Below are 17,234 nucleotides of genomic sequence, written 5' to 3' on the forward strand. Positions count from 1 at the left end.
TTGTGAGCTGCAGGACTGTACATTAATCATGCTTTTGGTTGGGTTTTGTGACTCCTTCTCAGCTGCTGGTGCATGCCCTTTGCTTTCTGAGCAGCTCTAACTAGTAAGGGAGGTAATGGCCCATCCATTTTCACACAGAATCACAGAATTTCTAGGTTGGAAGAGACCTCAAGATCATCGAGTTTTGTACAAGAGTTTCTGTTAGCACATCCCTTAAATCCTCCTCTATCTTCATTGCTCTTCCACCAATGCAAAGCCCAGCTCAACTTTTAAAACCTCTTTCATGAGTTTGTTTTTTTGGTATGGTTTGTGTGTTTCTGTGGAGGCAGAGAATGGAGGGCAGTTGTTCTTGGCTCTTAAATGGGGGAGATTCTCTCACTGGGGCTTCATGGTCTCACAATCCCTGAACAGACAGTGCCAAAGTGTTGTGCTCCCTCCTCTGCCCTAACACCACCCGTTTGGGCAGGTGGTGGTGGTGAGGATCTCTGCAGCTGTGTGGATGTCCATACTCCCATTTCTTTGGACTGCTCGTGGTTCATTGCTCCCTTAGATATCAGGACTAAAATGAGGCTGGCAATCAAAAAGGGGCAGAGGGGAGGACAATGCTGGAGAAAGTGGCACGATGCACACACTGAAAATGAGGCAGTCAGCCACAGGGTGGGAGGTAGGCAGCAAAATGAATGAATGCCCCAAGTCAGATGGGAATAATCCTGTAAGGCTGGAGGAGAAGAAAGTCTCAGCAAACCAGGAACTACTTTTCTCTGGACAGCCAGATTTGGAGGTTTTCACTTGAACAGCATTGCTACAGCAGGTTAAGCATTTTGTTTTTAATTGTGAGTGCATGTCAAGGTAAGAGGGATGAAGAAAGGCTTGGCAAAAGAATTGGTTTGTTAGAGGAGAGGAGGGGGAGGGTGGGGAATCTGGAGGCTGTGCAGCAGGTAGGGTGGCTGTCTCGTGGAGTTATAACCCCTATTTCCTGGCTGAGACTGTGTATTTACATGAACTACCTGTCTTGAACCCCACTGCACATCTATCATATAGGCATCAGATTTGGGGAGGGATACCTGGCCTTAATTAGGTAATTTAAAGCTAAGTGTGTACAATAAAGATAAGTTTAGTGTGCCTGGGGTATCTGTAATTTATCATTCCCCCTTTCAGAAAATATTCTGTGTACAAGCAACACAACATCAGGCTTCGGTGATGTAGTGTGACTTATAATTGCATTGTTCAGGGAGGTGTTGAAGGCCTTTTAGATTTGCCTTCCCTTTAAGGTGGTGATTGAAACCCTGAATGTGCTCTGAGGTCGAGCCTTTCTCCAATTCTGTGTGAGAAGCTTATCGAGCTGGGCGAGATAACAAGTAATAAACTTTCTCTTCCGCATAAAGAGACATGGTCAAGAAAAGCTGAAAATAAAATAAATTAAAACCGAGATGGTGCATGCACCTGCTCTTCTAAGGAGATAACACCCTTCAAAGCACGTGTAATTCCAGCTGAACTCTTCAAACTCAGAGATGCCGTGAATCAATATTGCCTATTCCCCTCGGGCCTTGTAACCTTGGAATGAGGACAAAGCGTGCAGTTAGGAATCAGGTAATAGGGCACAGGTGAGGGATTACACAGGGGAAAAGGCTTGCTCTGGCTTTTCTCACCCATATACTTTGCTGGCTTTTGTAAGTAATCTCTTCTTTTCTCCTTTTCCCTAAGCCAATTGTACCTGAATATCCTTTTTGATATATTTTGATAGCATTTTCCTCTCACTAAACAATAGTTTAGATGATTTTCTGTACAAAACTTCAGTTCATGCCCATAAGGCCTGACATGCCCATTTGCAGGTGCAGTGTGTAGTAAGGAGTAATGAAACACTGCAGCTGTGAAGGGAGAAATGTATTTTCAAAGAAATGTGGTTAAGTGGGTGCAAAAAGCTGTATGTGTGCATTCTTATTTTGGTTAACAAAAGTGGTGTGTTTTAGTTTCAGAGTTTTAGCCTAAAAGACATAGTACGTTGAAGGTGAGTTGAAACAGGGCCATACTAACTTGAAATAAGCATCTCTAGTTTTCCTCTAATGTATGGTTTTGTATCAGTAGTGGTTTACACCACGTTAGGGCAGCATCTCTAATATCCCTTCTGCCCAGTTCCACTAATGGGATGAAAAATGATTACATGTGACAACAGGGGATTCTTTCTCACAGTTAAGTCAAATTGTATATCTGAGCCTGGACTACAAATAACCACAGTGATGCTGCCGGGTTATCTCAATTAGTAGAAAAGATGGCATAATGACTTAGTAAGGCTTAGTGTGTTTGTACAGATTTGTGCTAGAAAATCTCCGTACACTCCCTGGGAATCCAGCTGTTAAAGGATTTAGGATACAACTAGGGTAATCTGTGTGATAGCCACTCAAATTCTCAGGTCCCTTGATAATAGCTGGACTGCCTGTGAAAAGTGTCTGTGGCACAGGAGAGCTACTGTCTGCTGTTGTAGGGTAGAAATCTGATGCTTCTGTTATTCTTTCCACTGTATGTTAATCAAACAGGTGCTGCATGCAGGCTGAGCTCCTGTATTTACCTGCTTTAACTTCATGGCAAAACACTGATGCAAGTGATGCAAAAGGCAGCTGCTTTCCTGCTGGGACAGCAAATGTCCCACTCCCAAGCTCTCTGCAAGCCCCCTTGTTTTCAACACCAACTAGAAGCTTGGGTCTTAAGTGCCAATGAAAGGTGATTTCAAATTAATTTATTTACTTTGCCTTGTCATGCACATGGGTGCACGTGCAATCAGTTGCGCATGCAGAGACTGCACTAAAAAATAGCATCCTCCCTCTGAAGCTGTTCAGTTACCAATAAGATGGGCATGTGAAAACCTGACCAGAAAAGGCACAGAGAGCACAGGTCACCAAAGAAACAAGCAGTGTTTAAAGAAAAATCATGCTAAGAATACTTAAAAGCCCCATGCTGGCTGAAATGCCCGACACAGCTCCCAGTTACCTTGATTACAGCATGTCTGTGTGAGCAGTAACAGACGCTCTGTCATGCGGGAGCTTATTTGGAAAGGTCAACGTTTTGTAAGACATATTTACTTCGCTCATTGTTTTGTGTGGTAGGCAAAAACTTGACTTCCTACAAATGATTACTGGACTGGGCAAGTCATTTCTGGTAAAGTAATTCAGAGGAGAAAACTTCCTGGGCAGTAGAAAGGGTTTAATTTGATTATCTCTGTGTTACACTACTTAATGAAATGTGGGGCATTCATGACTTGCTAATACAGCAAATTAAAAAGCAAAAGTGCAGCCAGAAAATGATCCATCTCTTGTTTTTCCTTCTCCTCAGGCAGTTCATGTGCGGTGCTGGAGAGTTATAGATGGGATGTTTCTATATGTGCCTTCACCGTGTAAATATTTACATCCAACCTACGTAAACACTTTGCATCAGTGTTATACTCTGATATCAAGGGCACTTGTGAGATGCCTGTGTATTTGTAAACCACTGAAGGTCTTCTGAAATTCAACATGTGCTAGAGTAAAATAAGCTCTCAGGGTTGTGCTGTCTCTCTCTGAGCTCTGTCACAAACTTGACTGAAGTGCACCGCTCTAGTCATTTGGAACATGCCTCTAAAACACAAGGGGATGAGCTTGCTCTCAGCTCCCCACTTCAATTATTTAAATGCTGTGTCTGCCTCAGGATCCCTTTCCCTGTTCACTACTAGATGATTAAGATTCAAATATTTATATGCAGGATGTCTTTATGGAAATCAGAGCGTGTACAGCCTTAACCATTATGTGTGCTTAGAAACCGTTTTCACTCCAGGCTCATAATTCTGCGAGCGATGCGTTGGCTTGGTTCCTGATGTTGGCTCCACAGGGGAAGGGCCTTTGTTTGGCTGTGGTATTCAGCACAGTTCGCCCTCCGGCCATGGAGACAGGTAGCCTCCTGAAGTCTCTTTGATATGTGCAAATTGATTAGCAGAAACTTAAACACTAATTTGAGTAAACTGAAAGATTTTTTTTTCAACAGATGCTTCACGTGTCTTAAACGTTTAGGGTTTTTTTTTTTACTGACTGACTTGGTTTTGTGTTAAGTGTTACGTGAACGTCTGTAGTTTTGCAGGAAGAAACTTGTGCTTGATGACACTGAAAATTTGATGACACTGAAAAATCTGTGCATTATATCTTTCATATCTCACATAAATGCTATTCATCTTAATTCAACTTAATGCTGTAAAAATAAGTTAAATTTATAATTTGAATGATGCATTAAATACAGAACTCAATTGCCTCTAAAATTTATTGCTTGAAGTTCTCCTTTCTGCACTGTGACAAATTTCAAAGCTGGCTAGAAGTAGGCTCTTGTGCCCTCTGGGTCTGACCAAATTCCCCTTTTAATTAATGGGAAGTCTTTCATTACCTTCAGCATGGGTTGGGTTAGTCCATAACTTACAGGTGCAGGGCTGGAAACCCTGGGCATTGCTGAGTACAATCGTGTAAGACCTCGGGGAGCAGCAGGATAGTTCAGCTGTTATTCCCCAGCAGGGCTAGGGTGGTTCTTGTAATAGCCGAAAATAACTGGTGAAAAAGAAAGCAGCAAACGATGAATCTTAAAAAGAGTACAAAGGAGTTTGAGGTCTGCAAGGTCAGGAAGGATGGCTGGCATCAGTACCTGACCTGGTATCCTGCTGACTTTATGTTTATCGTGGCTGAAGTCAGTGATTTTTTCTGTTTTAGCCAAGCTCCTGTGATATTGAGCTTGCCTTTGTTCTGGGATGCCTGTTACTGATACACGGCCGTGTTTGGGGTGATGCTGTGTTTGGCAAGAAGATGCATAAAGAGGAATTGTAGATTACTTGAGGAATAATTTTTCAGTAGCTCCAACTGGAAGGGTCTACCTGGGTCCTTATGGCCTTTCCTCTGCATTTGCAGACAGTCTCTTAATGGTGTAGGTCTTTGGGCAAGCCAATAGCAGGTCTAGGTCAGTTAGCTATGGATATATTGAATTGCTTTTGCTTTGTAGCTGTGTATCATCAGCCTTTATTGCTTGAGAAGTTTTATCTTCTGCCTGTTCCTTTTGGTGCAGTCTGAAGAGTCTAAATAAACCTTACGTGTATGTCTCCAAAATGTAGATACACATTTGATATAAAAAGTACCCAAACCCACAAGAACAGATGCACTAAGAAAGATTTTTTTTTTGGCACCGTGTGTATTTAATTAGGAAAATTGCTTTTAATCTCTGCTATCGCTCAACTTCCAACAGCAGCATAATGAGATGAATTAGGCAAAGCAAACTGAACGCTTGCTCGTGGCCTCTATTCATTTCTGAAGTACGTACATGGCTTCAGGGGGCTGAGTGTAAAAAAGCAAACAAAGCCCTTATGGGATATTGCCAACTGAGGCGTTCAGAAATGGTAATCATTTTGTCACATTAGAACCTTTAGGGGTAAAGGTAGGATTTCAAACTTCCCTCACCCATCCACAGATGCTGGAAGTGTGTTCTGCAGTGTGTATGGAGATTCTTAGATCCCTGTCCGAATCCAGGATTTAAACTTTATGAAATGTTCCCTCACTTTCTCCCTGCTCTTTTTGAAAATAATATGAAATTTCAGATAAATCAGAAGATTTGGCAGTGCTGTGGCTTCTTGATAATTTGTGATGAAACTAGATAGAGAGGATGTGCAAGAATGGGACTCCAGATCCACCATGCTTTGGATTTGCATCCGTGTGTTTCAGCAACACTCCCCAAATCCACTTCTTCAATCCACAGTCTTCTGAAGATCTGCCAGTACCTCCAGGGTGGGTGCAGCGAGGATCTCGGCTGCTGGTGGTGTTCACCTTTCTGTAGCCCAGCCACGGCTCTGCTGGCATTACAGGGCTGTGTGTTGGGATGTGTGGTGTTTTGCTCCGAGTTAAATCAGCTTCTGGCTGTGCAAGAGGAATATTTGATGAATCTGGGGAGGATGTGCTCCCATCCCCGTGCCTACAGCATAAGCTAGGTTCGTTTGCTCGGTTGCCCTGCTGTTCTCTGCCAGTTTAACCGGGGAGCTGGGCTCAGCACCAAGTGCATGGAGACCTGCCCAGATTCTTCCCTGTTAAATATCCATTCCCTCACTGTTAGCTTGGCTGAACCTTATCTCCAGTGAGGAACAGAGCAGCCTGGGGATATATAACCCAGCTGGAGACCCAGGAAAGGGGGCACGTGATAGCTGGGAGAGGCTGGAACGACATGTGTTGAGTTCACATACCAGGCAGGCCCCAAAACATCCCTGCTGCCTTGAATTCAGCACATCTATCAGTGCAGGAGTTGAACTTGTTGGGTGCTGAGAGCTCTCCTGGGAAGTGTTCACCTTGTCAGGGCTTGGCAGTGGGGAACATGTTGGCCCATTTTGTCCTGCAAGCTCAATTTTTCTGCTGCCTGTAGGGAAAGTGCACCACTGACAGCCCTCCCGCTTCCTGATGAGGGGTTCGGGTGTGAGCTCCCACCTCTGGCTGGCACTGGGGAACTGGACTTGGTGCAGTTTGTGCTAGAAGTGTTTGTGATAGCTCCCTAGATATAGCCTGTATACAGAATTTTAAATGCATGTCCAAGGTTAGCCACTGCACAATTTTGGGTTGGGCTGAGGACTGGCAAAGTTAAGTTTTGCCAGAGCTGTGAGTATGAATTATGGCTGTGGTTCCTAAGCAAGTTGTATGTGCACAAAATGGAAGATGCTGGGCCCAAATTGCTTTCTCATTTTTGGGAACTGCCGGCTGGCCAAGCCCTGGGAGATTTTCCTCTTGCTGACGGCAGAGGTAAACCCATTGCTCTTTCTGTAACTAGAAGGCACAAACGTAGAGCAGAGAGCGTGGGGTAGGGGAAGGGAAGCTGAAAGGCTGACAGCAGGGCTCAGTAGTGGAGCCAGCATGCTCCTACCCAGCCATATCTTTACTCAAAGGTGCACAGACCACAAGTATCGTGTACCAAAATAACAAAACCAACAAGGGATTAGAATTCGGTCCCAGTTCATTTACTGGATAGCCAGCTAGAAAGTTGAAACCTGGGATGTTTCATTAGGCTAATTTTTACACATTTCCAGTGTTCAAGGAACAGTGGTTCTCTCCCACAAACTGTTTCAGCATATTAAAACAGCAAAGTTTGGCTTCTCTCCTTAGGAGCCTTTCAAGTTGGTGTCTAACGTTGTTCTCACAAGCGCTGTCGTTTGGCCAGCTGGAAAACCACCATGGCCTGTAAGTGCTGTACTTGCTGAGAGTGAAGGAGGGGAACAGCAGCAGAGAGAGAGGGCAGTTCTTATCGCTGTCAGGTTAATTGTCGTCATTTTCAAGCTTAAATGAGCTATGCTGAAAGAGTCAACATTATTATATGGTCTTGAATTCTTGCTAGTGCTGGGCATCCAGCACGTCCAAGAAAGAAAGCGCTGGATCTGTTTCTTCGTAGGCAGCATTGACAGCTTTGTTTATTAAATTCCAACCTGTTATTCCCACGGAAATCAACAGAAAGCTTTCGGGATGGCACAGGTTGCATAATTCAGCCTGCCAAACCTTGTTGATGGCACACAGGAAGGAAGGAAGGAACCTCTGTAGACTCTCAGGGTATTTTTAGGCTGTGAACAAACATCCTGCTCCAGAAAGATCCGGGTGGCTGGAAGGAGCACCTGCCAGCAAGCCGTCCTTGGATGCTTTTCACCCTTCTATCTGCGGGGGGGAACACCCCTGGTTGTGTTCCTTGCCCTGCTGGCACTCGTGTTCAGCCATTCGTCCCCCCGGCACCCAGAGGCACCCACTTTTCTCTCTGAGGTTTCCCAAAAGAGAATAAAAATGGGAGCTGCAGGAGGCTGGTTTTCCTGTCACCTTTAGAGCAAAGCAGCCCCTCTAAATTAGATTTCCTATTGCCGCATGTGGCAGTTCGGGAAATCAAATTATTTGGCGTGTTTGTTTTTACGGCTCAGGGATCAATCCCACTCCGAGCATGAGCAGGTGTAATTCCACTGGAGTAAACACGGTTGTACTTCTGCCTGACTCCTCGGGTTTGGCAGTACATCTCGGCAGCCTGTTCAAGAGACTTTCCCCGTCGCAGCCGGTTGCAGTCACGTTGTGAACACGCTGCACGGGGTCGGGGAAACTGCGGGGGAAGAGTCCCTGCACACCTCGGCATCCCGCAGAAGATCTCTGCTGTCAGAGCACATCGCCTGGCAAGTTCACGGGCTGGAAACGTGGTGCAGGGGGTGGAGAGGGGCTTCTCCAGCCACTCGGAGCCCATGGTAAAGCCAACGGGAAGGGAGAAGAAGAGCAGAGCCCTTTGGGGGAAGCGCCGCCGGCTCGCAGCTGGAGCAGGCGAACAGAAGCGCGCCCAGTCTGTCAGGAGAGGGGGAGCCTGTGTGGTGTGTGGTGCTCGCTGCAAAATGAATGAGCTGCTGTGCTCGGGGGCAGTCAGCCCCCACTGATGGAGAGCCTGTGCGTGGCGTGCATCATCTGGTGCCGGGACGCACGCTGCGGGCAGAGCGTTGCGTTGGGTGTTGGCGTGCCACCTGCCTGGAGTTACACTCCTGCTCGCTGCAAGAACAAGGTAAGAAACTTAGAAAGTGGCAGGAAAAATCCTCATGCCCCATCCCTATCCCCACCCCCTCACAGACAACAGTCTCATGTTGGTAGGAGCCTTTGTCTCTAGCTGTATTTTCAAAGCCGTGGTCCATTAGCCTAAAGCCTCTGTGTGGATGCCTGCGAGGCAAATTGCGGCTCCTGGTGTGACAAAGGCAAGTCAGATCTCTTTTCTCCAAGAGCTGCCGCTTAACAGCCTTTGGGAGAGCGCTGTAGCAGAAATGCTGGGCTGTGTGGAAAGCAGTGAGTGTTTGATGCTGCTCTCCCTTCAGATGCGCTCATTTGAGCAGTAAGCAGTAAGTAATGGACCTTGATGTTTAAGGGGCTTGGGGGGGTCTGTATTCAGTTCAAAATTAATTGTTCCTGAGCCAGCTGCAGTTACTGGATGCATATTGACCAGCTGGAGTCTGTAGAGGATAATCATGATTTGTTTTCACTGCTAATGTTGCATTAATGGGCAAATAGGTGCTGTAGTTGTGAATAGCAAGAACCTTGTGTACTGAAAAAGAAGAAACCTCTCTGTTTTAACTCAAACATTCAGTGTGTACATAATGATTTTTGTGTCATTCCCAGATAACTTCTAGCCAGCTAGTCTGGGCTTTCTTCCTTCAGCCCATACTTGTCAATGGGCATCATTCGATCTGTGGCAGTCCAAAAGAATTAAACATTTTGCAGGCAGAAGTGTCACACTGTGTGTAGGGATACATGCATGTAAAAATATGTGTAGTTGAAGTGAAATGGTTAATGGCTCTTTTGACAGACGAGGAAACTTCGTGATTTAAATGTAATGTATTGCCTTGAGGTCTCTGGGCTTGCTTAATCCTATCTGTATTCATAAAGAATTTGCAGCAGGAGAAATTTCATTGATTTGTTAATTGATATATAGCTTTGAATCCTCGTTACGTTGGGTGCAGAGGGGAGGGAAGAGAGACAAGCACATTAATCTTTTTCTTTAAACTCAGCAGCTTCACTCTTAAATTAGGTCTCTCACACCTTACAGAGCTTTGTTGCGCTCCCTGTTCTGGGCAGTAGGCTTTGCTTCCTTAAAGGATACTGAACACTGTGAAGTCTTGATATTTATTAGTGAAATATATGAACTGTTTAATCTCTTAAAACCATGGCTTTAATTACGGTTGTGTAGCTGTTGCCTCACAGTTAATGTAAATATAACAACTTGTGAGTGAGGAGAAGGATGTTATTTAGCCCTGGAGCATTTCTCAGTAAAAAATGGCTTGTTTATTTTCATGAGGATTTAGAAGAAAGATAGTGTGGCTTTCTTATGTAATGCAAGTTAGATTTGTTAAAGTACAGATTAGTTTTCCCTTTTACAAGAGTGGATGTATATAAATCGTTTCAAGACTCTCTGTATGAAGTTATTTTAAACACCACTCAGCTGAAATACAGACGGTGTGAGTTAGTATTTTGGGTGAGGAAGCGGCGTGTCTGTTGGATGCCTCTGCACTGGGACAGTCTGTTGGGTGTCCTGTGCAGCAGGCCGTTGTGGTTTGCCGTGCAGACTTTCCTGTGTTTCATGACGTGAAAAGTCTGTGTTACTGTGGACACCACTCTGATCTAATTGATAGGAGCGCTAATATTGATTCAATGCTCTCTAGGCCTTTAATTAGCAATCGAGTGCAGGTTTTGCTCCAGTGGAGTTTGAGATAGGTTGAAATGCCCTCATTCTCTGGGTGAAGTTAATCCAGGTCAAAAACTTAAATCAGGGAATATCAATTCAGTAATAAGTGCTCAGCTTCATGTCCTTGTTTTAGAAAATAAGTGGCATGTCACTGCATTTGGTTTGGTGTCTGCCAAAAAAAAAAAATACCCATTTTTCTTACAGTATTTTGATTTAATATTAAATTCTTCTCTATGTGTTTTATCAAGTTTCCAAACTGATGTGCTGCAATATCTTTTTGGCTGAATTCAGTAATTCTATAAAAAATTAAAACAGGGAATCACTGGGAACACTGACCTGCTGTTCAAAGTTCTTTTCATGCTGCCAGGTTCCTAACAAGCCAAGCATAACGTTTCCCAAGGAGAGGGAAAGCAGTGGTCTGCAGCGGGTAAGGAAAGCCCTTCAATGTAGGCTTACATCAGGTGAGCGAGTGCCCGGGGTATCCGTGAGCTTCAGGGGTCTGTAAGGGCAGCATCTCTTTCATCTCAGGGCGTCAGTCGCTGTGCACAGGTGAGGGAAGCCCTGAAGATGTGGTGAAGTAACCTGGGGTTGCTCCGTGCTTATTTTTGGTCTGGGCTTGAGGAGTAACAAGGACCCATCTTGCCTGTCAGATGCCAATGTAATGTCTAGCACCCAAACCATCAGTGGGACTTACAGATTCAGAGCCTCTGGTCATAAGAGCAGAGTTCAGCCATTACAAAACGTGGGTTCATTTGATGTGGCAAGCTGCCTCGTATTTTCTTTTTCTTTTAAAAATAGAACCCGACTAGGTTATTGCAGTCTTCATAATATATGATTAGCAGCAGAAGGCTAGATCAAGCCATCAATTTTTAAGCAGAAACCTTCTTTCCTACCAGTAGTGAATTGCTTAAAAATTGATGGCACAATCTGGCCCACGGTGAACAGGGACTTTCTGCTGTAGGGCTGGGCTGTGCTTCAGCTCAGTCTCCGTGCTGGTGGTGAGAGGGGCCCAGAAACACAAGGCCACAGCTTGTTGGAATAGTCTGATACTTTTTGGAAGACAGAAAGCCTAAGGATCATTTACAAAAAAAAAAAAAAAAAGGTTAAGGAGCTACTGAACCCTTAGAATACTGTAAGCTTTTACATTTTACATTCAGCGAAAACAAATATATTTTTCTAATGGCATACATAGGCGGAAGAACATAATCACCCTCTAAGCAACAGAGGAACTTCAGCTGCATGGAAATGAAGGTCGTTTATTTGATCATGTTATGATATTGAGGTGTAAGTACATTTTACGTAAACATTTTGCTGCATAAAGTGCTCCTACACTTTGTAATTACAAATTAGAAAACCAGAGCAGGGCCTCAGAGGGTACTCCTGGGCGGGGACTTACAGCTGTAAATAAGGTGCCACGCATCAGTGTTTTTAACCAAGTAAAATGTGCCTGGAAATAAAATCTTCCAGTAATTGAAAGCAAAGAAAATTCAGTTAGTCATTATCACTGAGAGATGGCCAGAGCAGATTGTGCCTTGTGTAGCCCCACGTGGAGATGTCTGAGGGCTGTGGAGGTCAGAGGGCAGACCCCTGCACTTGCGCGTGGTGTAGGCGACATGTGGCAGCCTGGTTTCCTTCTGATCTGCTCAAACAAGATAACTGGGGGAGCTGCAGTCAGCCAGACTCCGGGGGAAGCTACGGGAATGAAGATGTGTCAAATGCTAACCTCTTCACCCTGTTAGCTGAGTGTGTCAGACACCCAGGTGGCCAGGCTGTGTTTAAATTCACCTGCCGGGCACAGGGAGGGAGGCTCCTAATGCTCTCACGTGCAGCACAGTGACCATCAAAGCATTACTCGAGCAGAGCAGCGTTACCCTGCTTCTTTAGTAACTTGCCAGAGGTGCCAGCAAGAGCAAAACCTGCCAAGTTTCTCGCTGCGGTTTATTTTCCATTGCACAGTGGCTCTGCTTTGTTGAAGTAGGAGACTCCACAGAGGCTGTGGGTTGATGCACTTCTGCTCTCCTGGGACAGGGGCGAGGACAAGGACACATTGTGCTGTTCGCTCTGCGAAAGGAGAGAGGATGAAGGGGGGTGATTGGGGGAAGTAGGCGACCCTGGCATAACTGCAATGTGCTTGGAAGTCAGAAAACAACCCAGAATAAATGGGCCTGGCAGAGATCATCACCTCCTTCCCGGGGAGGAAGCATCCCCTGGGGGCTGTCCCTGGCAGGGATGCTCCTTGCTCACATCCCCGCAGGCTGGGAGGTAACAGGCTGTTTTCCGCACAGGACTTGGCCTTTTCCCCTCAGAAATGAATCTCAAATGCTGCATAGCAGCCCTGGCAGTATTTTCTAGGTATCATCTTCCCAATATAGGCAGGCTCTGGCTTGACCCCTTTTAACTCAGTCAGCTTGGAAAAGAATATATAGAGCGCTGCACTGAGGAACTTGCACAGCTGCTCTCATGGCATTTCTGGCACTTAGAGCCATCAATAAAATCTGCCAGGAAACTGAAAACTTTCCATGGCTGCTTTCTATCCTTGGGGTGCATTTTGTTCTTTTTTTTTTTTTTTTCCTTTTTTTATTTTAAAGGTAAATGATTCAACTGTATTTGAGCTACTGGAATATGAAAGGAACACAGGCAAGTAGTCTTCTGTATGAAATTAATTCATTAATTACAAGGCACTCTGTGAAGAGCTACTGGATTAATTTGGAAGCTGTAATTAACTGATTAAAAGCGGGATGCAGCCCTGCTGGATGTGTGAGAATCCCACAGCCGGAGCCCCATTCGCTGCCTGGGGAAGTCCGGCAGCCTGACTGCTTGTGTTTTTCTCACCTTCCTGAATTTCCTTCTCTGGTTTTTTGTTTTTTTATTGTTTTGTTTGTCTGCACTTGCAGCTGTGATGTGCTTGTTCTGTACAAGTGCATATTGCACAGTGACGGGAAAATTAATAGATTTCCCTTCGAGAGTCTGCACCAGCAGGTCATGGCTTGTGTTTAACTGTACTACATTCAAAACCTGCTAGATCCAAGGCATAACTTCTTCTAGTTCTTTTTTCCATTCCCTAGTACATTGTGTCTAAACTGCTGGAAGATATTTCCAATGTAAAGCTTTGTTGGGAGAGGTAATCACTCCATGTCCACTTCATATAAAGCCAGTGATTAACATGTGGAGATGATGATCCCTGTTCTGCTGCGCATACTGCTTGGAAACATTGACTCTATTCTCCTGGAAAGTACAAATCATACTCTTTTTTTATTTGTATTTTCAAGTTGACATTGAGATAAAGAATCAGGGCTGTCTGTGCTCAAAAAGCTTTCAGTATTCACAGTACAGAGATCTACTTTTAACCTCTTGGTCTATTGCATGCTGGCAGCCTGGTGAAATCCTTTCCAGCCCAGCTGAAAGCCTGTGGAGCTGGAGCGAAGGTGTGAGTGGGGTTTTGGTTGAGGACATCTCCACTGGTCACCACTGGATGTCAAAAAGGGGGAACTCCCAAGTTCACCACCTGGAAAGAAGCAGAGTAGAGGGCCCCGTATTATTTCTTCTTTACAACCGGACTACGGCCCGTGCTTCCACCGTACCATTTCTGGGAATGTCTGCTACGTTCATAAATATGGATCTTGTGTCCAGCTTGGCTGCTTTCACTAGCCACGCTGTGGAGTGTTTTGGACAATGGAAAGCACACCACTACTCTGCTTATGCTGAAATCAGTAATACTAAGATGAAGGAGTCTATAAATAGAAAAAAAAATCCATTACAGGATCAAAAAGTAACCATAACAATTATTTAAATGCCTGAATCAAGCCTTTATAGAGCAATTTGTCATCAGCTCCTCTCAGGAGCAGCCTCTGTACTCTTTTGACAAGGAAAATAGGTCAGGGCTGCATTGTGTTCTAACAGCAACTGTATGCCAGCAGCTCAAGGAGTTGCTGCCTTTCTTTGTACTGGCACCTTGGCCCTCTGCACAAAACGGAATGAATGAGTCCAGGAGAAAAATGAAGCCTGGATTTGTTCTTAAATAGAGAGATCAGAAACCAGGTCCTGCACATGAAGAAAGAAAATATTAAGGAATGAGAAGAAACTGATCTGGGGAGAGAGTTAACGTACTAGGATTTGTGGATGTTGCTGTGCTGTCCTGGTAAAACTGGGGGATATTCATGATCTAAGCAGTAAGTCAGAATCCTTTTGTCAAGGATGTTACTTCTGTCAGCTACCTGTGTTCGCCGTTGTGATGACAGAAGTGAGTAAAATAATGGAAATAAACTTAGGTGAGGGAGGGTGAGAATTGGAACATCTAGAGTTTCAACAGTTCTTAAGGTCAAGCATTAGGAACTGCACCAGACAAGCTTTTTGTTTGTTTTTTAACAAATTTTGTTCTGGGGTATCTAAGGAGATCGAGTGTATTTGTTTTTCTCAAGCAATCTGGGTACTACATTGGTAAAATGGATTTGTTCTTTAGGCAAAAACAAGGATAAACTGCTTCAGTACTCAGATGTACTGAATGCTTCATTTATGATATAAAACATTAGCTTTAAAGGACACGAATGCGTGTGCTTTGTTTCTGAGGCATGAATATGAAATCTTAGTAGAACTTCATGCTTTATAGTTTGAGATTTGCCAGGTGCAGAAGATGGGATCTGTAGAGGTCCTTTTTGCATAGGTATTGCCACTGGCTCGTCTCAAGTCATTGCTGAAGCAGACTTCTGTGTGCTTGTTGTAAGCCTGAAGTTTTAAATTCCAGGCTATGACATTTAAAGGGTGTTTCTCGTCTTTTTAAAATGTGGCTTTAAAATCAAATCCAACAGTTCCTTTAAACATTATATAAGTGCCACAGCAAGCTGTGCAGAAGGCTCGTGGAGTCGTATCCTGCAATTAAACCTCCAGCTCTGGACATATGCACCCATGTGTGCTCGCACCCCCATGTTGGATGGGCGCATTCGTTAACCATATGCACATTTACTTAAAACCTGGCTTAGAAAGCCTCTGTTTATTCCAGATCTACTCCCTAAGCCATTTCTAAGCAACAGATACCCGTGTAAGCTTCACAAGCTTGCTAAAGTGAGATGTCTAATGGGAATTGGATCCCTTCCCTTCAGCGTGTTCTGTCTCTAATCCTACCCTTAAGTACGCGGGGTGACTTTTCCACTCCACTACTCGTTTCTCAGAGGCAGAACTAACCAGGGTGATGTAGAGTCCCACAGTTCTTGTGCTTTGCGTGAATCTTGCTCAGATGAGTCCTTAAAAGACCTGAGGTCTGTGGTGCATGGGGGTGGAGGGCAGGACTGCATAGCCCATGGAGACTTGTTTGCGAGGACCTGTTGGAAAGCTGGATACATGGTTGTGCTTTGCAGAATGTGGCTCCTCAGCCTGGCTTTCCCTGACGTCTAGAGGAGCAGAAAGCAGCTCCCACCTCCACAGGCTAAAGTTGTTATCTATGCAGTGGCACTGTGCGTCGCAGGAAGCTCTGTCCTGTTCTCAGGGAGAGGTGGGGAGAAGCAGGCAGCAACCCACCTAGCTTTGTGGAAATGTCAGGTGAAAACAGCTGCTTTCTGCACGTGGCACCCCTACAAGGACACAGTCCTGGCCCTGTCCTGCCCATCTTTAGGAAGGGGTATACAAAGTGTTGGTGTCTGCACAGTCCTGAGTTCCTCAGGAATGAAGGCGTGCAGGGATTTTGTGCTCCTGCCGTCAGCTCAGTGCCTGTGCGAGGTGGTTCCCCAGGCTGTGACTTCTGCAGCGTGTGCCTTCTGGGGCAGCCCGAGTGACCTCAGAGCAGGAGCTTGTGGAAAAGGCACTCAACGTGCTCATGCAGATCTATATGCTCCTGCAGTTTAAACAACTGTAAGGTTTTCACAGCCTGAACAATTGTTTGTTTTGTCAGTGTCTGCTCTAAGTAGAGTTATTTTAGAAGAAGGAGGGTTTGTGCACTTTGTCAGTCCATTTTTGCTTACCGCGTACTACTTCCCCTGTTTGTGTGTGGTATTTTAAGCTTCATTACCTCCCCGTGTTGATATGTCTGTGCTGCCTCTCTAAATTCAGCTGATGCCTGTTGGCTTCATTGCATGTTTCCAAAAATACGAACTTCAGAGCAACAGGATTCAACCAAAATAAGCGCTGGAAGGAAATAGTTGCAGGACACTTGGATACGCTGTGCTACAAACAAGTAGTGAATACGAAATGTACAGCACTTTACAGCCACCCTGTCTCATCGTATGCTGGAGATCTGTCTGTGTGAGTGCTTTCTAACTTGCTCTTTCTCTTTCTTCATGCTTTCCTGGATTCAGAGAGAGGTAAATGATTTTCATTTTCCCATTTTTCTCTGTTTATCCTCCTGGCATGCACCAAACAGTGCTTGTATCAGTTTGCTTGTGAACACTGTCCTACAGAAGCTAAAGTTCAGCCAGGTGAATTCACGTGTCTGTCACCTTCTCAGCTTGCTATTAACTGCACTGCCGAGTTGAATTGACTATTTCTTTCTTTTCCAGGACCCAGACCCTCAAGTTTTAGCACAGTTTAAAGCCATGCAATACAGAGGGTTGTGATGTTGGCTTCTGGTGTAGATATTGCTGTTCTCTGTAATCTGAAATGCAGAAAAGTTATATTAAAATACCATCTTTCATTTTTAAAAAGTGTGATGTTAAGAGCAGGGGGCTAGAGGAGCTAATTATAGTGGCAGCTGGAAATGTTGATCCCTTATTTCCCATTTTTTGCATTCGTTTTGGTTGCAGCTGGGCTGCTCGCTCGTCCTTTGAGCGGGACGAAAAGTTCTCACCGGTGCGTTGGGTTTGTTCGGCCATACAAAGGGACCGTTTGGGACCCCGGACAATGCTGCCCGTGTGTGGGAGCGCACACAGCGAGGCATTGTAGTCCCGTGCTTTGCAGCACAAGGGCTGCAGCCACGCCAAAGTCTCCTGCTGCTGGAATCGTATCCCACGGATGAGATGTGGGTTTTATTTGCCCTTCTAAATTGCAAAGACTTGATGCTGGGACCGGGTGGAGGAAGAGTGGTTTAGAGATGC

General features: G+C 45.0%; 1 protein-coding gene across 15 annotated transcripts in view; it reads left to right on the forward strand.

Annotated features, from left to right (window-relative positions):
* APBB2 (amyloid beta precursor protein binding family B member 2) overlaps nucleotides 1–17,234 on the forward strand; it is a 158,458-nt gene that overhangs the window by 125,379 nt on the left and 15,845 nt on the right. The window contains exon 1 of one of the 15 annotated variants that reach the window (XM_082759977.1): nucleotides 8,405–8,547. The exons of 13 other annotated variants lie outside the window; for them this stretch is intronic. The gene's annotated coding sequence lies outside the window, so the exon portion shown is untranslated. Of the gene's footprint in view, nucleotides 1–8,404; nucleotides 8,548–16,357; nucleotides 16,506–17,234 lie in introns of those variants that run through there. One more of the 15 variants, XM_082759976.1, reaches the window with a different exon arrangement.

The sequence above is a fragment of the Aythya marila genome, assembly GCF_965140915.1.
Source record: "Aythya marila genome assembly, chromosome: 4".
Classification (NCBI taxonomy): Eukaryota; Metazoa; Chordata; class Aves; order Anseriformes; family Anatidae; genus Aythya; species Aythya marila.